This window comes from Macrotis lagotis, chromosome X (genome assembly GCF_037893015.1).
Source record: "Macrotis lagotis isolate mMagLag1 chromosome X, bilby.v1.9.chrom.fasta, whole genome shotgun sequence".
NCBI classification, from domain to species: domain Eukaryota; kingdom Metazoa; phylum Chordata; class Mammalia; order Peramelemorphia; family Peramelidae; genus Macrotis; species Macrotis lagotis.
Genome location: NC_133666.1, coordinates 191327316 through 191351282, shown reverse-complemented (window position 1 = coordinate 191351282; position 23967 = coordinate 191327316). Strand labels below are relative to the sequence as shown.

At 36.1% G+C, this 23967-nt stretch overlaps 1 protein-coding gene and 1 long non-coding RNA gene across 13 annotated transcripts in view; one reads left to right on the top strand and one right to left on the bottom strand.

Moving 5' to 3' along the window:
- The window catches only part of SLC24A2 (solute carrier family 24 member 2), a 305116-nt gene that overhangs the window by 236910 nt on the left and 44239 nt on the right, over positions 1 to 23967 (top strand). The window lies entirely within an intron of this gene.
- LOC141496939 (uncharacterized) overlaps positions 1687 to 23967 on the bottom strand; it is a 55654-nt gene continuing 33373 nt past the window's right edge. For 3 of the 4 annotated variants that reach the window (XR_012471202.1, XR_012471203.1, XR_012471200.1), the window contains 4 exons: positions 13155 to 13248; positions 5417 to 6335; positions 2472 to 2700; positions 1687 to 1924 (listed from right to left, as the gene is read on the bottom strand). This is a non-coding gene — a long non-coding RNA (uncharacterized LOC141496939). The remainder of the gene's footprint in view (positions 1925 to 2471; positions 2701 to 5416; positions 6336 to 13154; positions 13249 to 23967) is intronic. The other variant, XR_012471201.1, reaches the window with a different exon arrangement.

The following is a 23967-nucleotide window of genomic DNA, read 5'->3' as shown; positions in this document are numbered from 1 at the left end:
TGACAACAGTGTTCCTAAGATCTGCCAAAAAATTCCTATGAATCAAAGGGTTATATCTAAAAGTAAGCTTCAAAGAAAGAGAGGCAGAGACAAAGAGAATGTTCTTAACTTAGAGCTTACAGGTTTTTCAAAAGTATTTTGTTATAATTCTGTATAGTTTATTGTAATTGGTTTACTTTATCAAACTAGGTATTTAATTCATTTTTAAAATATCATAACAAGGTGTCCACAGACTTTACTAAACCAACAGAGAAGTCCATGAAACAAAAAAATAAAAAGTTAGGAACCCTGTTTTACAGGTTGTGGTAGAAGATTGTAATGGAATATTAGAAATAGTGAACAAGCAGATTTCAGAAAAACCTGGAAAGATTTAAACGAACTGATGTAAAACCAAATGAGTAGAAACAGAAAAATATTGTACACAGTAATTAGCAATGACTTGATAAATTTTTTAAAAGAACTTCTTTTCTAGTCCAATCCCATTATTGTACAGATGAAGCTCAGAGGAGGACAAATGCACAGCCAAAATAGAATCTCAAAGAATTTTTACCAATGTGTTATAAGGAAGACAAACTTCTTCTTAGTGTTGTTGTTGGTCTTTTGTCCTAGAAGAGATAATGAATCAAGAAAACCTGCATTCAAAATCTGTTCCTAATTTAAACCCACTGTTGTTGTAGGGTTTTAAACCAAATCACTTAAACTCTCAATGCCTCCCTGTTAGCTATCTAATATTATATGTTGGAGAATTTATATCTTGCTGGTTTGTGGGGGAAAGGGGTATCCTCATCAGGAAAACAAAGAAATCACAGATTTTGTGGGGTGGGGGGAGGTAGAGAGAAAGAAAGAAAGAAAACAGAAAGCAGGATGCTTTTTCCTAAACCCTGAACCTGTGACTCTTTTTTAAAAAAGAAAAAGCTCCTCAGATCTTTCTCCTCATCTGAAAAATATGAGGGAGCAGAAGGGGTAGGTTAGATTGCCTCAAGATCTCCCAGCTTTAATCCCATGATAAGTCCCCCTCAATAAAATGAGAATGTCTTACCTTTGGCCAATAGGAATATCAAGCAGTAAATTTAATCAAAAATATCCTTAGTAAGACAGACAGTAGTTGATGAGAGCGGACCTGGAAGACTTAGGTTCAAGCATAGACAGATCTGCTGAGTAACACTGGGCCAGTCACTTAACCAACTAGTGCCAGAGGTGTGGAATTCCTATAAAATTCCCAAGTGTTTCTGGAACCAGATTAAAATTTAATTGGGAAATGTTTAACAAAATTAATTAAATACAGGACAACATAGACTATGTTAATTAGTGGTTTTCTAAGTCAATATGTGGCCTTCAGGTTCAGCTTCTCTTTGAGTTAAACAACACTGCCTAGGCAATTCTAAGATTCAATTGCAAAGAATTCCCTCTCCTGGGAATTCCCTTTCTCAGTGAAATCACAGGTCCAGATCTTATCCTTAGCAACATCTTCATTGTCTTCAAAATTCAACTGCGGTTGTAGAACAGTATATGATTTTATAGTTAATTTTGCTGAACTTTTTTTTCATTTTTTAAAAATTTCTTGTTACAAAGGATGCTTTATAGGTAGGGAAGGGAGACTTCTTAGGAAATTAAAACATGATATAAAAACAAGATAATTAAAACCTAAAATTATAAAAAATAAAACTAATTACTTACTACATAATCTTCTTGACCAATTCCATGAATACTAGTTTAGGTGTCAAAATGAAATGTGTTAACCCCTGGTGACAGATACAGTATTTGAACTGATGTCTTTTGGGTCTGCCAAACCATTGGCCATAAACTTTCCCAGTGCTTCTTTCCTGTCCCAATGTCAAATGCAATATAGTATCCATTCTTTATTCACCTATTACGAATTTTTGAAACCTTCCATTTCTTGAGCACAACAAGAAGTTTCTTTGGGCTTAGAAGAAAAAGAGAGATCCGAAAAAAACAGATCAGCAAATATAATATCATTAGGCAAACTGATCTTATGTGTCCTACTTTCATATTTTAAGTTTGCAAAATGTCAATCATGCTGGTGGAATGAATGCTAAAGAGGAGTCTTCAGATATTTGTTCTTCATTTTGAAGTCTTATCCTGTACCATGACATGACTCTATATTAGTCTATATTTTGCCTATTAGAGGTACCAAATCTTACAATGTTCATTCTATGTAAAATATAACATTGTAGGGTTCACAATATTATGTACTACTTTTTTCATTTTTTTTTCATTTCTTGCTACAAAATGGATTTCAATAGGTAGGAAAGGAAGAGGAATTTTTAAAATGGAGAAATTAAAGTGATGTAAAAACTAAAAATAGTTGAAAAGAATGATACCTAAAACCAAACTTCTAGATCTGTGTTTCTCTCACTGTTCAGTGTCTTCCCCCAAAATATACTTATATCCCCTCATAAGCAATCTAATGAGATTTTTATCTTGTTTAAAAAGCTCTTTGATTCACTTACATAACAGAAAAGAAGATGTGGAACCTTTATATACACTTTTCTTTCAGTTGTTTTGTGGAAAACTCCTCTTTCATCCCGACTATTTCTCTCTTTGTTATCCCCCAAACCAAGCAAGTACACTCATTGCCTCTGGAATCAGATGATCTCCGTTTAAATTTCCTCTCTGAGGATTATCATAAATATGTGACTTTGGGAGAATCATTTAAACTCCTCAGATCCTTCTCGTCATCTGAAGGGAGGGAACAGAAGGGGTGGGTTAGATTGTCTCAAGGAGCTCCCAACTTTATCTATGGCTACTATGTATTTTATCATTTTTGCCCCATTCTGCATAATTTTTCACTTCTCCTAGGAGTGAAAAGAGATAGGAACTTTCTTTTTTCTGAAAGACACATCATGATAAAAAATGGAAAGAATATAGGCCTTTGGTGTTGATTTTTGTGTAATCTTGGGAAAGTTCCTTAATCTGAGAGTCAGGTTTTCTTATCTATAAAATGGTCATATTTTATAACAATCTATCTCACAGGGTTGTTGTCAGAGCTAGTCATATGTAAAAGTACCTGAGGACCAGGGTGGGAAGGGCAACTGATATTATTTTTAGTAGATACAGACCACATTTTGCAAAAATTCAGACATCAAGGAAGAATTTGATTATACATTTTTAGATGAGTTTATGCCACTAGATTGACTTCATTTTCAAGATAACCTAGCTTCTATTCCTTCCAAGATCCTCAGTTGGGCACATGTATAAATGCAAACATACACTCTCTTCACTAGTTCCCAAGGAAACTTAGTTAGAAAAGTAAAATAGTTAATCTATATCAAGGATGATGTATTTTAAATCAGCAGAGAGTAGGAGTAACAATCCTTTGTTTAAAGATGATGGCTTATTGAATATATTCTTGCCTTGATCCTCTTGGAAAAAAATTCTGCTCTGATAAAAAAATTTTTACTCTGAATGTAGAAAATAATTGTCTGACAATTTTTGTCTCTTTTTTTTCAGTTTTTCCTAGACATAAATGTAGCAGAAGTTTCATTATTGTAAAGGATTAGATCAAACTTATGCAAATGTTCCTTGGGTCTTAGCTCACTTGCCTGGCCACAGAATCCCGAATCTTGATTTTAGTCATTAAGGTCAACCTAGGAGTGACCCAGGTGTTCCATTGGCATCTCTACAGTGCCAAAAAGATTTAGATGGTCTCTATGGTAGATTTATAGAAGGATATAGACAAGAGCTATCCCAGATGGGCAAGTTTGGATGGGTTGCAAGCTTCACTGTTGAAGCTGCATTGATTAGATCAGCTACTAATGGAAATATTAAGGAAGAATAATTAGTTGCCACCTCCTCTTCAACCAAACTGTTCAGAAGTTCTCCACTCATCTGGGGGCAGAGATGCAATGAGTAACTAAGTGCTAACAGTCTCAGTTTGCAACATATTTCCCAGCTTTTTGTGTTCAGTGAAGTTTTATTAACACCTATTCTTCACTTCTCAACTACCTACCCACGCCTTCCTCATTTCTGTCCCAGGACTCCTTGTCATTGATGGAAGTGATAGGAAAGGGCAAAGGAAGGTGATTCCTACCAGCTGGTGGGGTTTTTTTAAGGAAAAAAAATCTCAAAGCTGATAGTTACAAAAATAATATTAATCAGGGTAATGAAAATTTCATTTGTAGAGTTTTTAAAGTCTTCTAAGGACTTGTTCTCTCAATCCTCATAAAAATCCTGAGATAAATGGGGTAATTTCACTTCCCCCCCACACACATTTTATAGGTTTAAGAAATAGATTTAGAGGGGGCAGTAATTCACTATGGTCACACACTACCCATAATGTCAGAACCAAGACATAAACCCACAATTTCTGATTCTAAATCCATTATTCTCCCCTCTGGTTTCCCTAGTGTGGCTTAAGCTGCTGGGAGATTCAGCACTGAATTCAGGGCCCAGATGTAGTAATTAACTAGTTCCTAGTTCCTGGGACATCTATTTTTCTATCCTTCTGCTTCTGTTTGGTTTTTTTTTACAATCTTGAATCATTTATGGAAGTAGATTATATTTTGTGATGAAGGAATAAAGATAGCTTCAGTGTAAATCTTATCAGACTACATTTTTATGACAAATGAGCCATCCAAATAATTTCTTCTAAAGGTTTTCTAAACCAAGAGAAGCCATACACAATCTTGTGAGGTTCAGATCTATAATTTGATTTCTATAAGAAATCAATTGTGGGTGGCTAAGTGGATAAAGCACCGGCCTTGGAGTCAGGAGGACCTGGGTTCAATGGGTTCAAATCTGATCTCAGACACTTAATAATTACCTAGCTGTGTGGCCTTGGGTAAGCCACTTAACCCCATTTGCCTTTCAAAATACCTAAAAAAAAAAGAAATTAATTGTATCTTATAGTCCTAAAGAATCCATGGGCCATGGGAAAAGTTAGTGACTGGGCTCATAGTCAAACAGAAGGTCTATTTCAGAGAAAGAATTTAACTCAGGTGTTCCAAATTTCAAAGAGCTGACTTTCTAGACCCTGGACCAAGGAAAGAAGAGAGTTATCATGTCCCACATGAGTCTCTTCTTCTCCAGTTCCGTCAGTCAATCTTCATATGTTATGGACTCAATACCCTTCATGATCCAGGATTCCCTTGTCTGAATTACTCTCCAGATTAGCTGTTTTTCCTAAACTATTGCTCCCAGGTTGAATATTCCCAAGGTGATCTTACTAGGACAGAGAACAGATGTACTATCAGCCCTTATTCCTAGAACAGGTGCCTCTATTAAGGCAGATCAAGATTATCATTAGATTATTGGATTACTTCTTCAGAGTACTAGATCATTTGGAGTTTACATTCACATCAAAAGCTCCTACATCATTTTCAGTCAATTTATTTTCTATGCCTACCCCATGTTATATTTGTGAAACTGATTTTTAAAATATGAAGCATACGAATACCTTTTCCATGTGTGATATACGGTCTTTCAAACAATTGAAGACAGATCTAATGTCCTTCTTACGTATTCTTCCGAGTTTAAATTCCCATTTCCTTCCACTGATCCTCCAAGTTCATCTGAACATTTTAATTCTAGTTTGTCTTAATACATACCTAGTAAGGTGCAGAAGATCAATAATCAAAATAAAAGAAAAACATGGAGCTCACAATAAGACAGTAAAGAGAGCTAGTTTTATTAAGGGGAGATAAATCACAAAATGAAGGATAATCAAGGAGGGAGGTAGAAACTGGTCAGTTCTAAATCTTATCTGTGTCAAACAGGACAAGGCTTGGGAGGAAAGGAATGAGGAATCTAAACCTGAAGCTTGATGCTGATTCACACTAATAAAGGGCAGAATAGCCTGCTGGAAAACTGAGGATTCAAATTCCCTGCTAGTGAGAAATAGGGCTTTGAGCTAGTCTCACATAGCTTCCTTTACAGATTTTAAACTTCCACTATAATTCTTCATTTAGTAGATCAGGATCTTCTTTTCTTAATATTTACCTTCCAAGTTTGTTGAGAGAATCAAATGAAATAATAATTGTAAAACATTTATCATGGTCTAGCACATAGCACTATATAAGTGTTATCGTTATCATTATTACTACTCACCATAGTAAGTTGGCTTCTCTCTGAATTTCCAATCCCTCCCAAAGCAGTAAGAATTTAATGTTTAATATGTTCTTTGTATTTCTATAAGGCTGAAGTGATTATAAGGAGTTAATAGAAGAGTTGACAGTTAAGATTATAGGAGGGCAGCTAGGTGCTGTAGGGGATACAGTACCAGTCCTGGAGTCAGGAGGGCTTCAATTCAAATTCAGGCTCGAACAGTTGACACTTATTAGCTGTGTGACTTTGGGCAAGTCAATTAAACCCATTGCCTTGCAAAAATCAAACAAGAAAAAAGAAAAAGATTATAAGATTGTAGACTTACTAGAAGAAACCTTAGAGACCAACTGAGTCCAACATACTCATTTTACAGAGGAAAAGTGTCTTGTGCAGAATCCCATCAACAGAAAGTGTCCAAGACAGGATTTGAATTCAATTCTTCTTGACTCTAAATCTCACTATCCACTTTACCTCCTTTGAGGAGAAAACCAAAAAACAGAGAGAATACTGGCTACTTGGGATCATGGGATCAGAGATCTATAGCTTAGCCTCTTCATTTTCCAGATGAGGAAACTAAGACACAGGAAGGTTGAGATTTTCCTCATCATCATTTAAGTTTCCCTCATCATCACCAAGGTACTTAAGTTACACTTAAGTCCACACTAAGTACTTAAGGTTATAGTTGGAAAAATTTCTCAGGTCACTATGTGCAGAGCAGGTATTCATCTTCATGGAATTTTTCATCTTCATGGATATTTATTAGCACATGCTCAGCTCCCTATCTTAGCAAAACACAAATTAATTCATGAATATTCTAATAGGCAGCTGACCATTGCAGGAAAAGAAAGTGAAGCTTTTTGTGGATTTAAGTTACTGGCAGTAAAAGCATTCAACTAAAATAAGAAAAGCAAAAAGTACCCTTTTCCTTCAAATGGAATGCAAACTAAAGAGAACATTGACCCTTGATTTTAATGTTCTCAGAAAGTTTGTATCAAAGGGTAACTAATGGGAAATTATTTACACTAAATTCAACAGCTGACCTTTTTTTATTCTCCTAATCAATCCTATAGCACCATATCAAACCTCTTTGGGGAAAAAAGCACAATATTACTGAATCCTGAATTTAGTTGGTCCCTTTGTGGGGATAAAAAAGTGAGTAATTCAATAGTCTGCCTTCCAACATGAAAGAGAGTGGCTCCTTAGCTGCCATATAGGCAGCTATAAGGTCCTCTGAGATTGCTCCTCAGCAACTGGAGATGAGTTGTTATTGCTGATCAATAAAACTAAACTTGGACATAGTCTATTTTAAGATGCCTTCCCAGTTTTATTTTAATTCTCTGTTGGAAAAGAGATTATAAAAATCTATTCTCCATACTGCTAAACTTCTCCATGTCCTTCATAGCAACAGCAGAAAGGAATGAGAAATTGAACCACTTCCAAGAAGTTTCTTTGTTTTCTTCCTGTAGTACAATCCAGCTTTAAACAATTAAATAGAGTGGCATCTCTTCTTCTTGACTTCCCTCTTTACTGGAGAGGAAAGGGTTCCACTGATTGGCTACTATCTATATACATCATTTTAGGGAAAAGATCAGCCATAGATTTAAAGATAGAAAGTGTCGGAGTCCATGTGTTCCAGCCCCCTCATTTTAGGGTCAAGCAATCTAAGACCCAGAGAAGTTTAGTAGTGTACATACTCCCTCAGTGTCCCCCCAAAATATTGGTCAAGTTACATAATATATTTGAACACCTTCCAGGTCATAGGATAAATTTTCTTGAGGTCAGGCCAATTTTAATCCCATGCCTGCTTCCTCCACAATGTAAACAAAGTTTAGACTCCTTAGTCTGATATTCAAGACCCATAATAACTTGATTCCAATCTTATTTCCCACCACCACCCTACATGAACCCTCTGAATTATTCTTGGTAGCAAATTTAACTAGTTATTTTTGTTGTTTAGTCATTTCTGCTTCTTTTTGACTGATTTGGGGGTTTTCTTGGCAAAGATATTAGAGTAGTTCACCATTTTTCTTCTCCAAATCATTTTATGGATGAGGAAACTTACTCAGGGCCACACAGTGGGTCTGAGATCAGATTATAACTCAGGGAAATGAGTTTTCTTGACTCCAACTCTAAACACTGTGCCACCTAGCTGTCCTTAACTAGTTATATTGATGGCCAATATTAATTTTATAATAAATCATTTTTCAAAGAATAATGCAAAGAAAACTTAACTCTGAACTCAGTATATAGTCCTAGAAATAGCAAAGCATATTTCAATGTTTTATAATGGAAAAACCACTGAACCTGAAGCTAAGTAACTTGGACACTGAATCCCTCTTTCCCATTAATAAGTTGGGTGGCCTAGAGCAAATAGTGTTGCCTCTCTCTGGTCCTCAGTTTCCCCCCTCTATTAAAAAAATAAAGAATTTGATACACTTCAACCATATTAATGATATTGTCTTGCATGGCAGCTCCATCTCTGGCATTCCAGCTCTGGGTCCCTGGGTTTCTGATCAGTAAGCATTCACCATTATGATTCTGATTTAAACCCATCTTGGTATTATTTCTCTCCACCAAATATGTTGTCTTCCTCAATTAGAATGGAAGTGCTTTGAGAGTAGGGATTCTCTTTTTTATATTTTATCCCTATTTATTTATATACAAATATTTATATTTGTATCACAGTGCTTAATAATTACTTATTCATTCATTCCCTCACAGTTCTAACATTCTCTAATTGGATAGCTATGACTTGTGTACTGTCTTTCATAGAACAGGGTGAGATTTCATTAGATACATGCCACCCCAGCCTAATTTGAATTCCTCTTTTTTATACGCCATCACCTCCCAATCATGGCTTCTTTTCTCTTCAGAAAGAGCTCTGGCAGAAAGAAATGAAAGTAGCCAGTGTGTTTGCATGTTCTATGACTTTTTCCCCCCCTCCCTTCCTCCATTTCTATCGAAGGAGCAGCCATCTCAAAGGCTTTGGGGAACAGGACATTAGAGATAATTGTTTTTACAGGGTAGTGATATGTTTAGCCTTCTTGCATCTAAATAGACAATTATTTTCTGCTGTTTGCTTGTAGCAGTGGCTGCCCAGTGACTCCAGCAGATGGAGAAAGGATATAATCTGTAGGTTATAAGTATAGAGGTTATTGATGAAATGTCACCATCTGTTGGCATCATTAAAATGATATGAGTCATAGCGATCTGCTGTTGTTTCATCTAGAAGGTTAGTATGGAGTTTAGAAAAAAATTGCTAGATTATTAAGGGAGAACATACTGAAGAAAAGTTTTTGGCAGACTCACAAAGAAACATATACAAACCTTAAAGCATCCTACAAATGTGAGTTATTTTATTTTATTTTTAATTTATGGAATAAAACAAGTATTTCTATAACATAATAAAATTTTTTTAAAAAGATGATTGTACCTAAAACTGCAAATCTATCATGAACAACCTTCTATTCCTTTAAAATAAATAATAGTTATATGAATTTATTTTTTCTTTTTTTCCTTCCATCCCCCCCACACTAGCCCAGAAATAGGTCATTTTATATACATATATGCATATGGAAAGGGAGGCAAACAGGGTAAAGTAGCTTCCCCAGAGTCACATAGCTAGTAAGTATCAAGGTCAAATTTGAACTCGGGTCTTCCTGACTCCAGCCTCCGCTCTCTATCCACTGCGCTACCTAACTACCCCAGGAGAGGGGCTAAAATAGGGAAGAGAGGAGCCAGACCTGATTCCTGCATGAAAATAGTATTGCACCCCAACCTCACAGGTAGCTATTTCCCAAATTCAGCATTCCATCAAAAGGTATTCCTTCATTCTTTGTCTTCCCTTGAGCCCTGCTCAAATGGCACCTTCTCATAAAGCCTTCCCTGATCCTTGGTGCCCTCACCTCTTAGTACTTCTACATCTCTTTAATTTTCTTTCTGCTATATTTGTTGGTGTACATGATTTATTCCCATAGTTAGAAGTTTCATAAGGATGGAGACTTTTAGGGTATTTTTTCCTTTTTTTATCCCCAGCATTTAGCCTTATTCAAATAATAATAATAATAATGATAATAATAATAATAAATAATGTGCAACCAATCATAAATAATTTATAAATGTTTGCTTAATTAAATTTTAATTACAACCCTAGCAGCCAGGTCCTTGAAGAAGACACTGGCTGTAAATTTTTACTTTCACTGTAAGGAATTTTCAGCATTGTAACTTGGTACTGAAGCAACCCAGAGCTTTGGGAAACCTGGAGCTAGTTATTAATAGGGTTTCAAAAGAAAGTATCCAAGGAAAAGTTTCTACTGATATTTTTAGATACCTGCCCTGTTCCTATACTTTCATTTTTAAATAAGGCAAGGAAGGAAGTGATTGAAGCATTCTATAAATTCTGTCTCAGAGTATCCCAGTGTGAAATCTAAAGGATACAAATGATCTGGGAACAACTTTTAGAGTAACCTTCTACATAGTGGCTTTCATCTGAGTCAAGCTGGCTTCAAGAAGCAGCAGCATGTCCTGAGGTGGTTCAAAAATAATACCTTCATAGAAAGTCAGCTATCATGCTAGAGGTTGCTGGTCTGGTCCTAACCTTCTGTGACGTTGGAACTCTCTTCTGTTTCCCCACTTTCTCCCAAACCCTCTTTGAGGATTAGTCTGAATAAGTTGTATTTGACAACAAATAAATTGGCAGAGAATTTCTTATCAATATTTATCATTCAATCAATAAACATTAAGTATCTGCTTCTATATTAGCGGACAGCTAGGTAATGCAGTGTATAAAGCAACAGACCTGGAATCCAGAAGACCCATGTTCAACTCAGTCCTCAGACACATACTAGCTGTGTGAACCTGGACAAGTCCTTTCACCCCATTAACCTCAGTTTCCTCATCTGTAAAATGAGCTGGAGAAGGAAATGGCAATATTTTTGCCAAGAAAGCCCCAAATGGGGTCTCAAAGAGTCTGACACAACTGAAAAACAATAATAATAACACTATGTACCAGGGGCTATCGGGGGGGAAAAAAACACAGGAAAAATTAAATCCTACCCTTATCCTTAAAATGCTTGCCATCTTACAAGAGAGAGAGGATAATACCAAGACAAATAAACATAAAATAACATCAAGATATCTAAATATCCTAATAATAGAAGATAAAATCTCAATATAAATATTATTTCATTCTTTGAATTTATATGCCCAGTGCCAAACATGCAAATAACACTTAATAAATGCTTGTAGATTGATCAGTTGAAAAAATAAAAAGCTTTTCTTTCTATTTGGGGGCTGTGACAATGGGAGGAAGAGGTAATGGTCAAGATGCAATGTGACATAGTAGTCTACCACTAAATTGTTTGTTTTAGTTTTTCAATCGTGTCTGATTCTTTATGACACATTTGGGATTTTCTTGACAGAGATACTGGAGTGGTTAGTTATTTCCTTCCCCAGCTCATTTTACAGATGAGAAAACTGAAGCAAGCAGGGTTAAGTGATTTGCCCAGGGTCACACAACTAATAAGTAACTAATGGCAGATTTTAACTCACGAGGAGGCATCTCTTGACTCTAGGTTTGTTACTTTATCTACTGAGACACATGGTTCCCCCTTTACAAATAAAGAAAACCAAGGCTGAAAGAGACTTGGGAGTCAAGAAGACTAAATCCTGCCTCAGACAGTTACTAATTAGGTGACCCTGGACAAGTTAATTAAACTGTTAGTCTCTTTTTCCTCATCTTTAAAATGGGGAATAATCATAGCAACTTTCACAGAGGATTAAAATGAAGATCAAATGAGAAAACAGGGCTTTAAATTTGATGATGTTGTTTGTCCTTCATTCTCAAAGAAGGCCAGAACATCAGGGAGGTGATGCCATGACAAGCAAGTGAACTGAATTTGAATGAGGAGAGTGTTATGCTAAATCATTGGCCTCACTTTCTCCTCTGGAACCATCTGGGTCCAGTGGCCAGATATGGATCAGAAGGAGAACTGAAGATGACCCTGGATATTAGTCAACTAGGTAATTATCAAGTGTCTAAGGTCAAATTTGAACTCAGGTCCTCCTGATTCCAGAAGGTACTAATACAACAATTTGAGCCCAAATCACCCAACTCTTAAATTCCTATGTTATTGTGTCTCTCCTTGATCAGAATTGCAGATTAATACCAGATTAATCTGGTAAAAAAAATAACCAGAAAGGTAAATTGGAGGAGGGGGCAGCTAGATGGCAAAGTGCATAGAGCACCAGCCCTGGAGTCAGTAGGACCTGAGTTCAAATATGGCCTCAGACACCTAGCTGTGTGACCTTGGGCTAGTCACTTAACCCCATTGCCTTGCAAAAAAATTTTTTTTTAAATGGGGCAGCTAGATGGAACAGTGGATTAGAGCACTAGCCTTGGAGTCAAGTTTGAATCCAACCTCAGACACTGGACTTAATACTAACTGTCTGACCTTGGACAAGTCACTTAAGCCTTATTGCCTCGCATCCAGGGTCTTCTCTAGATGTCCTGATTCATATATGGCCACTGGACTCAGATGGTTCTAGAGGAGAAAGTGAGCTAGTGACTTAGCACAGCACCCCCTCTCAAATTCCATTCATGTGTTTCTCATGGCATCACCTCCCCTGATGTCATGGTCTTCTTCAAAAATGAAGAACAAACATCATCAACATTATTATTATTATTATTATTATTATAAATTGGAGGAAATATCAGCAGAGGGATGGACAAGCTAAGTCTGGAAGTTACTGCAATAGCCCAGGGAAAAACAATGAAGTTTCGACCTAGGCTAATGGCAGTGGGAATGAAAAGAAAAGGAAATATCAAATAGACATTTCCAAGGACATTTTCACTTGTCTTTCCCTTACCCCTCTCCTCATCTTAAGTATAAGTAGGACAGGTTTATTATTGAAGCTTGAGAAGCTCCTATTCTAAAAGAGAATTGAACCTTTAGATGATCCAGTAGATGGAGTCAGGAAGATCTGAGTTCAAATCCAGATTCAGACACTTATTAGATTTGCCTAGACAAGTCATTTAAACCTGTCTATTTCAATTTCCTCAGCCGTAAAATGCAGATAATAAAAGTCCTTACCTCTCATAGCTGTTGTGAGGATCAAATGAGTGATATATTCATAAATATTTCCTGGTCTGTAGTAAGTGCTTAAATGCATGTTGTTTCTCTTCCCCTTGTAGCATTATGGAAAGTAGAATAAAGATAAAAGTAACAAAAAAAATTAACAAAATTGGAGTGAGGTTGGATGGGTAAATAAATAGGTACTGTGTGATTTACATATGTAGTTTCTGGAAGAACTCTTGGGCTAAAGCCAGCCACGAAAATTGCATTCAATCTACTGCAGGCTAAAATAGAAGCAGTGGGGGCAAAGTTCCAGTGACCTGGAATTTCCCAATTTGCCCAAGTAAGATTTATTCCCTTTTACATGGGTCAGTATGAATTAGTCTAAGGTATTTGATAATGATTATTTTGATATACTCTTGTTTATGGAGAAAAATCCAAAATGGGTTTTTTCCTATACTTCCCCTAATGCCTTGAAGTGTAAAAGGGAAACATTTCTTGTCTCTTTTAAAGGACCAGAGAGACTTCTTCATAAATAATAAATCATAAAATCCAAATTTTGGCATTTGTTTATCAGATATATGGACATATTTAAAGGGCAGAGGCATGCAGTCATGAAGTAAACAGCATTTGCACTGGCCACTTTGTGTTACCAGCCTCTTTCTCTCTACCCCAGTTGTTTTCATCCCCAAAGTAGCATGAATCTGGGTGGGACCAATAGAGAATGACCTCTGGTAGGAATTAGGGTATTTGAGCTAAGTCCCTTTAGGAGCCAAAAGTATGCCTGATGGTTGACCTAGATAGAGCACTAGCCTTGTAGTCAAGAGGGCAAGAATTCAAATCCAACCTCAGACACTTAACTTATACTAGCTGTCTCACCTTGGGCAAGTCACTTAACCCTGATTGCCTCGCATCCAGGGTCTTCTCCAGTTAATGGTTGAATATCAAAGTACCAGTCAACTCCCAAAAGTTTCTAGGCATCCCACCAATTCTGATCATCAATAGGCATCCCATCAACTTGATCAGCAATGACTGAAAACAGTAACCCAAGAGAAACTCAATGAATCTGGGGCTTCACAATTTGGAGGAGGTTGCCCAATGTCAGAGTGAGTCAGCAGTACCCTAACCTGGCTCAGTAACCCTGTGTGACTCTCAAAATTGAATTTCTTCTGGCTTCTCCTCAGAAATCTCAAAATGAAATTTAAAAACACCAAACTGGTGAATTCTGAAGCAATCATTTCTAGAGAGACTTACATCAACATGACAGGACCTCTTGGATAGCAGCCAGGCAGCTAAAAGGTGACATTTAAAATTAGTGAGATTTTAGACATGGAAAGAATTATTCCCATTATCATCCAGCTCTCTAGCAGCAAAGATATGACCAAATTCCACAACCCCTGATTCTATCTACTGTTTCCACTATACATTATTTCTTCTGTAAATTTTTTATGTATCTGTTTCAACTTTAAAAACTAAAGGCTCTAAGACCTCAGTCTTTTTTATTAAATTTTTGTATTGTCTCTACCAGAAATCAGTATTTCTATTCTGTTCACCTCCATTGTGGGTACATCTCCAACTGTGCCTATTTCTTTCTTCTTTCCCCACTGAAGTAATTTCATACTTTTATCACAAACAATATTGGTTTATTAATAAGCAATTATTGAATTTAGTCCACAGAACATCAATTCCTGCCTTCTCAAGATTTTTAAGGTTCCCTTAAATCTTTAGTCCATTGATTTATTTAATTCATTTTTTAAATAATAAATTATAAATGAGAGAATTGCTTTAATTGCTCAGCCTTTTCTAGGAATGTTCACAAGTCAAATACTTTGCTTGCCTGTTTTATTTTTCAAATAACTCTTTTTGTGGGTCCATCTTTTTTTCCCCTGATGATTGGCCTCAACTTTGCAGCATAGCTTTTGTGAGGTCACACCTGGAGCATCTTTGTTTGAGGAACATATTAATACATTTCTTTTTGCAGTTTCTCATGATTACAGAGTAATATTGAGTTACTCAAATTGATGTTCCTTCACAGCTGAAATCCTTTCTCTCGGTTGCTTGAAAACTTTGTTGTTTAGTGTTGAAACTGTGTCATTTAATCACTCATGCCTCCTAATTTCAAGTATGGAATTTTCTCTGGTGGCAGTGTATGAATTTGATTAATCAATAATTTGTTATTTGTATTCAAAAGCTCCAGGCAATTTTAGTTATTATTTACTAGAGTTGGATATTCACAATTTTTGGTTTATTAAGTTCTTCAAGGAAATAAATAATCCTTAAGTTAGTGCCATATTCCTATATTCATGATCAATCACTTTGGTTTATATAGAATTCATGTGTCTTCAATATTTTTTATATTTTGAACCTCTTCTGTCAAATTTTCTTTCACTTCTGTATTACTGAATTCCAAATATGATTCTTTAAAAGCCTCTACTTTACTGGAAAGATTGTCCTTTACTTGTTAAAATTTTTTCTACTTTGTATTTTATCTTCTTTAGTTCTACATTAAACTTCTGATTTCCAACTTAATTCCCATTCTAATTTTATTTCTTCTGAGTCATTCTGGAGTTTCCTGCTTTGCTTCTATTCTTTCTATCAAGGCCACAAAATTCTTACTTTTACTATGATTTTTGTGGTTCATTTCCCTTCATGGTACACGTCACTGTTTTATGATCTTTATTTTACTCATTTTCTCTACTATCTTTATGGATCTTTTTGTTAATATAGTTGCTTGGGATGTGTGTGTGTGTGTGTGTGTGTGTGTGTGTGTGTGTGTCCTTTTTCTCTTAGACTTTTTCATTTTAAGTTTTTTTCTTGTATTTATAGTAGCTTATCTCTTGATTTGCTACTATTTCCTCCCCATTGCACTGATACATAAACCCTGGAGGTCTATGAGCTTCATTCGACCTTCTTGTGTTGGGGATATTTTGTCTGACTGGTTACCTGAACAGAGTAAACTCCTTGAGAAAGAGACAGATACCAGAGACACTTAGAACCCCTTTTCCTTGAACTCAGAACCCTTAGAGCTTCCTGTGAACTGATTCTGTACTACTGTCTTCTGACCTCTGTCCCATGCCCCAGTCAGAAAAGAACTGTATTTAGATTCTTACAAAATGCAAAGGGTCCAAGAAGCTACCTCCACAACTAGACCCTGAAGCACATACACAAAACCCAAAGTTATTTATACTGCAATTACTCAGGATGATAGAGTATAGGGATATTGTGTGTTTTGATTTTTCAGTAACCTCACACTGAGAAGTCTATTTAGAAAATGCTTAAATAAGAATGTTCTATTTGCCCCTGCTCAGGATGTTACACATGCATTTGTGGGCTCAAGGTAGGAAGAATATGAATATGGATGTGTGTATCCCTATTTTCACCTTACCCATCAACATTTTAAAGATAAACTGATATTAAGGTGCTCTCCCTTTTTTTGTTTTGTTTTTTTTTTTTAGGTTTTTGCAAGTCAAATGGTGTTAAGTGGCTTTTCCAAGGCCCCACAGCTAGGTAATTATTAAATGTCTGAGACCAGATTTGAACCCAGGTACTCCTGACTTCAGGGCCTGTGCTTTATCCACTGTGCCACTTAGCCACCTCTTCTCCCTTTTTTAATACTCAAAAAGATAAGTTCTTTAAAAAGAATGGGTATAGGCATATAATATTTTAAGAAATTCAAAACCTAGGGCAGCTAGGTGGTGCAGTGGATGGAGCACCAGCCCTGGAGTCAGGAGAACCTGAGTTCAAATTTGGCCTCAGAAAATTAACAATTACTTAGCTATGTGACCTTGGGCAAGTCATTTAACCTCATTGTCTTAAATAAAAAAGAAAAAGAAATTCAAAAACTATAGGGGGGAAATAACATTTTTCAATGGAAAATTCTAGAGAAAACTAAAATATAAACATTGCTTATTTACTTTATAAGTCTTTATTGAACTAAATATACTCTTTTGGATATATTACAATATCTCCTAGACCAGAAAATTTAGCACCAAGAGGAACATATGAAACTTTTTCATCCAACCCCCTCATTTTACAGAAGGAAAAGAAGTGAAGCCCAGAAAGATTATGAATCTAATGTTCTCTGACTCTAAAGTTACAAAGCTTTTACCATGGGTATTCCTTCTAACAATATAACCCCCAACTCATCCATCTATACCTGTCCATATATGTGTGACTCTCTTCAGTGTTCTCCAGTGAATTTGCAGGCATGTATGTGTCAAGCAGGGTTCTTCCATTCTTTTGGTCCTACATGGATACTATTAAAATGATTCATTTTGATCAAGATAAAGGCAACAATGATGTAAGGGAAAGAGCACTACATTTGGAATGAGAAGTTGTTGTTTAGTATGTATAACTCTTGGTGACCCCATTTGGGGTCTTCTTATCAGAGATATTGGAATAATTTGACATTTCTTTCTCTAGATCATTTTACAGATGAGAAAACTGAGGCAAACAGAGTTAAATGACTTGCTCAGGACACTCAGTTAATAAATGTCTGAGGTCATTGAACTCAGGAAGATGAGTCTTCCTGACTCTGGAACTTTATCCACTGTGCCACCAACTGCCCAAGTAAAGAGGACCTCTGTCTCACATTTACTACCGTATGACATTAGATGAGACCCTGTATATTAGGTTTCAACTTCCTCATCTGTGAGGGTTTATATTAAATGATCCCTCCCAACTCTAAATCTGTAATCTTATACAAAAGTACAGGGGGAAAAAAACCTAAACAAAAGCTAAGGACAGCTGGTGCTATAATCTTTTTCTTCCTAATTTTTTGTGGTTTGAGAATTTGTGTATTTAACACTTAAAACCACATCCTCTCCCTTTTTACTAGGGTTCCCTTCTGCTCAGACCTTTGCATGTATTACTGGGTGTATTCCTGGGAGAGCCTGACCATCTAAAGGAATGTTTTTACACTCCTTCTCTCTCCACTGTGCCACCCCCCCCACCCTAATGCTTCATGGAGAAATTGCTTAGAAGGTATTTTTAAAAGCTGATGTTTAAGGCCTTTCCAAACTGAGAAGTGATGATATTTGTCCTTCATTCCTGAAGAAGACATTAGGGGAGGTGATATCATGACAAGCCATGAATTGGATTTGAGTGGGGGGCAGGTGCTGTGCTCCAGATGCTATGCTGGGCCCAGTGACTAGATAATATTCAGGATGACTAGAGATGGTCCAGGATGCAAGACAGTCAGGGTAAGGTCTCACAGCTAGTATGTGTCAAGTATCTGAGGTTGGATTTGAACTCCCATCCTCCTGACTCTAAAGCCGGTATTCTATCCACTGTACCACCTAGAATATTTAATGTACAATGTAAATTAGGCAGGGAACAGTTATGTTTTCCCAACTCACAAAGGAAATACTAAACTCAGACTCAGAAATTTATATTGACAAGACTTAAACAATCAATAACTTATATCCTGCTGGGAGGTTGAAATTTAAGCAACTGAAAAGGAAACCATTTGTGAGACCACTGAATAGACATTTTGTATTTCACCTCGACTCTAAACTATCTGAGCAATCCCCCTCAGATCCCCATCCTTTAGAATACCAGGTCAAGGATTGAACTTCTCTAGTTGACAGTTCCCTTTCTACAAGAAACAAAGGAAAAGTTGACAAGGACATCTCACAAATAGCAGCTGAAAACAGGTGAAAAAGTCAAGATCTTTAGACCTCTCACACTTACCATCTCCCCCCCGCCCAAGTCTGGATATGTTGATCTCTGGATTGTCATTCATTCACCGATGATCAGGCAAAGAAACTTAAAGTGGGAAAGAGCCCACCTAGAGGAGCCCCAGCTCTAGCCATCATAGGGTCTGCAGTCGCCATACTTCTGGGATGGAGGGAACTCTCTTCTGACAAAAAGGTTTGAAATGGTCTTAACATAACCCATTGCCTGGAGCCAGGAGGAAGAGACACAACTGAGGTCCAGTCATCACCTTCTAAAGACCCACTGAGTTAGTGGCTCCTCGTGTGCAGCAACCAATAAGAGGATTGCTTTATTATCCCCAAAGCACACAAGTCCTTCCCTGAAGAGTTTTCCATGTACATAGTATGTACGAGGAACTGTGCTAAATGCTGGGGATTTTTTGCCTTTCATCGTATCCCCAACACTAAGCACAGTATCTGGCACATAATATTGTTCATCCTTCGTCTTTGAAGAGGACCGGATATCCAGGATGAAGTCTTGACTGCCCATGGTGGATCAAAGTCCAGTGGCAGGACAAAAGTCAGGAGGACTGGCCATGGTCCAAGATGTGGTGAATGACTGTTGCATCTTCAATGTCTAACCAGACTCTAAAGGCTGCACAGCACCTGCTTCAGCTTCCTTTATGGCCCTTGGAACAAATTATTCTGAGCCATGCATCCTGCTGGGAAAGGGTTCACATGTTTGGGATAGATGGTCCCCTAACTACCAATGACAATTACCCTCCATTTAGTCCATTTGCTGCGATGGTTTTACCAAGGTATGGCCACTGCCCATTCTAAAGCTTTGTGGAGCCACAAGTGAGAGTTGAGTGAAGGTGGACACCAAAGGTAGATGATGAGTATCCCTGAAAAGGACTCAGTGTTGGTCCTCTGTTGATGTGACTATAAATAAAGGTACACTTAGTCAGATGTAAGCAGGCAGGAAAGCATAACACATGCTCCATTATATAGATATAGATTAGATATAGATTAGATATAGATTAGATATAGATATAGATATAGATTAGATATAGATATAGATTATATAGATATAGATATAAATCTTTGGAACCAACAATGGTGTGTGTCAAATAACAATCCTGTTCATTATGCCAGTTATAAAGCAAATAAAATCAATCCTGTTGAGTGCAAGTCCAAGAGGTTTTAGCCTCAGACAAATCCTGCCAGGTACATTAATTGTAAGGCAATGGAGGTTTTTAACCTTCTATCACCTGGTATCCTCTTCGCTAGGTCCTTTATTCAGAGAAACCAAAGGAATGTTAAAGAGGCTTTGCAATGTACAGTCTTTGCAGTAGATGGCTGCAGGGTCAATTCCTCACATAAATCTACTGTATAACCCCAAGCTTATTCATCAGTTTTCCAACTTCCTAGTCTTCTTCTCCCACTGTCCACTCACTGCTCTCTGTTGCCTGCTCTATGCAGCAGGCTAGCTTCCGTCTCTTATCCATAAGCAATGAAATGTCTGAATGCCCCACCATACTACCTCACCTCACGATTTGACCCTATCCTGGTCAGTTATAGGGGCAGAAAACAAAGCTGTCATCATGCCAAGCCTAATACTTGCCAAAGTATCATCAACTATAAAAAGGTGTGTAATTGGCTGCACCCAGATTCCAGACTGAATGACCCAATTATATAACTATAATCTCCTAATATGGGCCTTTTCCACTCAAGCTGGGTCAATTGAAATTCATATTCTAATTCTGGTCAAATGGTTTGCCTTAACAAGGGGTCTTGGTTTTCTTCTTTCCACAAACTATATTCATATTTAGTACTGTGGGGCTTGCAAGTAGATTATTTCACTGATAAATGTAGATTTACATTTCCCTAGGTTTTTTGGATGAGGTTACTTGCTAAGGAAAAAGCCTCACCTATCTGCTTGAATCCTTGATGTCATGAGAGTCTATGTCACCCACTTCGTTGACTAGGGAAAAAAACTACAAATGTTCTCAAGGACAAATGTGAATTTTTCCCACATTTTACTGAAAATCTCTTTAGAGTATCCCATCTAGATTTTTTTTTACCTATCTCACAGACTTTATGTGAAGAAAGCATTTACTATTTAATGTTCATTCCATATGACAAAAATATCAATAAACTATTTTGATTTTTAAGTCCTGGGTTAAACTGAAAGATCTTAAACAAATAGTTATAGATAGAAACAGTTTCTAATTCGTGATATAATTTTCACATTGAAGATGTGAGGAATAAAGGTACAACTGTATATAAGGTGTCATAAAAAGCTAAGTTCAAATTTCAGTTCTGCCATTGACTGCAATATGACTTTGACTATGGTTGATCATTTTCTTCATCTACAAAAAGAAAGGGGTAAAAGACTAGGTGATCTTTAAGATTTTTTTCTTGTTCTTTTATGCTCTGTTCATTTAATTTGTTTATTCTACATAACAATGAAATAAATATGACTCTGATTTAGCTTTTAGCTGGAAAAAATTAGGGGTGAATAACAAAGGTCCATGGCTAGGGTAATTGTTTTTACCTAAACATGTCAATGTAAATATATTGAATCAATTTTTTTGAGATAACACAAGACTAGTACATTGTTGTTTTCTCACTCATCCCTTTTATCAAAGTGGAAAAGCATAGCACAATAAATTTGTAGAAATTTCATTTGTAAATTATAGTCTTTGAAAAAATGAACATAAGAATTTTGTAACACATATAGAATATTTCTTCAACAAGTTCAGTTCAATAAAATTAAATTCAAATAACCTATATTAGAAACTTGTAGTAATTTTACACAAAGAAAAGAAAATTTACAGAATTTTTGAAGCCATAATGGAATAATGCAAGGGAGGCAGAGAATATTTTTCCTTTCAATTTAAAGGGGGGAAAGCAGAAATGTGTGGAAGGAGAGAGAAGAGATTTAAATCTAGGTGGTATTACTTTTTTTTCCCTTTCCATCCTTTATAAATCTAAATTTACCATGATATTTGTAATTATGTGGGAGAAATTACTAAGTCATTTCTAACTTCTGACCCTAAATCCCAGTCCTGGATATAAACCCCACAAAAATCAAAGGCAGAAAGTTCCTAAATATTCCAAAATATTCATAGCAACACTTTTACAGTTAGCAATGAAATGAAGACAAAGCAGATTACCATTGATTGGTAAATGAATAAACAAATTGTGATACATGGATGTAATAGGTTACTATAAAAGAACTGTTTGTACAGAGAAGCATGAGAAGATTTATGTAAACTAAGATAGAGTGCTGTAACAGAATCAGTAAAACTATATTTTACAACAGTGCATGGAAGGAATATGAAAATTAAGGTGAAATCTTTGTAATTATAATGATCCTTCTTGCCCCCAAGTTATGTTAGGGTGATAGCAGATTATGGGTATGGAATGTTTCATAGACTATCGAACACAGTCAAAGAGTGTCAATTTTTCTTAACTGCTTTTTCCCCTTGCTTTAAGGGAAGGAACCCTTAAGGTTATGTATACATGCATATATGTGTGTGTGTGTGTGTGTGTGTGTGTGTGTATTTATGTAAATATACAAATATGAGAGAGAGAAATGGAAATAAAACAAAAGACTTCACTAAAAAACTAAATAAGATATTTTGTTATTTGAGCTTAAAATTGAATTTTATATAGCTTGGTTTACTGATATAATTCTTATACTTGTATTTAATGGAAAACTTCAATTATTCAATAGTAATTACAAATATACTAATTGAAGATTACTTTTAAATGTCATTAATATTTTTTACAAATGGAGCTACCAGCTGCTGAACTTTAAGGAACTGAACATCCCTTAGCTTTTGCCAATTTCTAAAAAAGAGGCCAAAACAAACATTAGCATCTTATTACAAAGGAGAGTGTTTTTCAGACTTTGTATCTTCTTTCTGATTTTTCAAATCAATCCCAAAGAGATTCATTTTTAACAAAGGAACTAAAAAACAAGCAAAAAATTCATGAAATAAAGTTTTTATTATATGGAACTTTTGTCAAATGAGTCTCATTTTCTGTGTTGTCACTATCCACAATTTCTGCTTTCTCATTTTTATCATCCTCCTAGACTTAGAAAGTTGGAAGTAGTGGAAATACCATTAATTGTGAGTCAAGAGACCTCAGTTCTAAAAACCTATTTTCCAAATTACTAGCTGTGTGACCTTGGGGCAAACAATATAGATCAACAGGCATTCATTGAGCAACTTTTACTGCTAGACTCTAGTAACACAAAGACAAAAATGAAACCATTCTTGCTTTTGAACTCAAATTCTATCATTGGTCATTTATATAAGTATATACATCATAAACACACAGTAATTTTGAATGCTAGAGCACAGTTCCACAGAAGAGAAGAAAAGATACCAGTAGAAGGTTGTATTCAAGTTGAGTTTTGAAGGAATTGTTTCTGGGACTCAGTTTTCTCAAAGGTAAAATGAGAAGATTATGTGATCTCCAATGTCTCTTCCAGTTCTAACATTATAATATGAGTGGATCTTGACAAAATAACTTGCTTATACATAGAGCTTTAAAATTTTCTATTGGGATCAGTTGCAAGTAATAATAATCGTAATCATAGGAACATTTATGTAATTCATTAAGTGCGTAAGATTTGCACAGTCCTTTCTATATGTTAACTTTTGATCTTCACATCAATCCTAGATTGTATTATTATTATACCCATTTTACCATGGAAAAAACCCAGGAGTAGGAAGTTAAGTGACTTCCCCTGGGTCACAGAGCTTCTAAGTGTCAAAGCTGAGATTCAAAGCCAGGTCCACTTACCACACTGGCTCAAAGGATCTTACTAACCCCATCGGTTATCTAAATGGTCCATGTTCCTATGTTGAAATAAAACAGTAATAACATTTCTGGGATGACACCTTTACCTTTGTTTCTAACAGAAATGACCTGTAGTTAGACTCTAAGCTCACATAAGGTAAAGACTGTTTCAAGTTGTGTTTATTTCTACAGGACCTACCTCTATCTGGCACAAAGTAGCTGCTCAATAAATTGCTTGTTAAGTGATTAGGTATTGTCACCTGAGCACTGGGACTGGAGTCAGTTTTTTATTAACATGCGTCACTAGACAAGTTATATAATTTCTGTTTACCTCAGTTTCCTCAACTGTATATAACAAC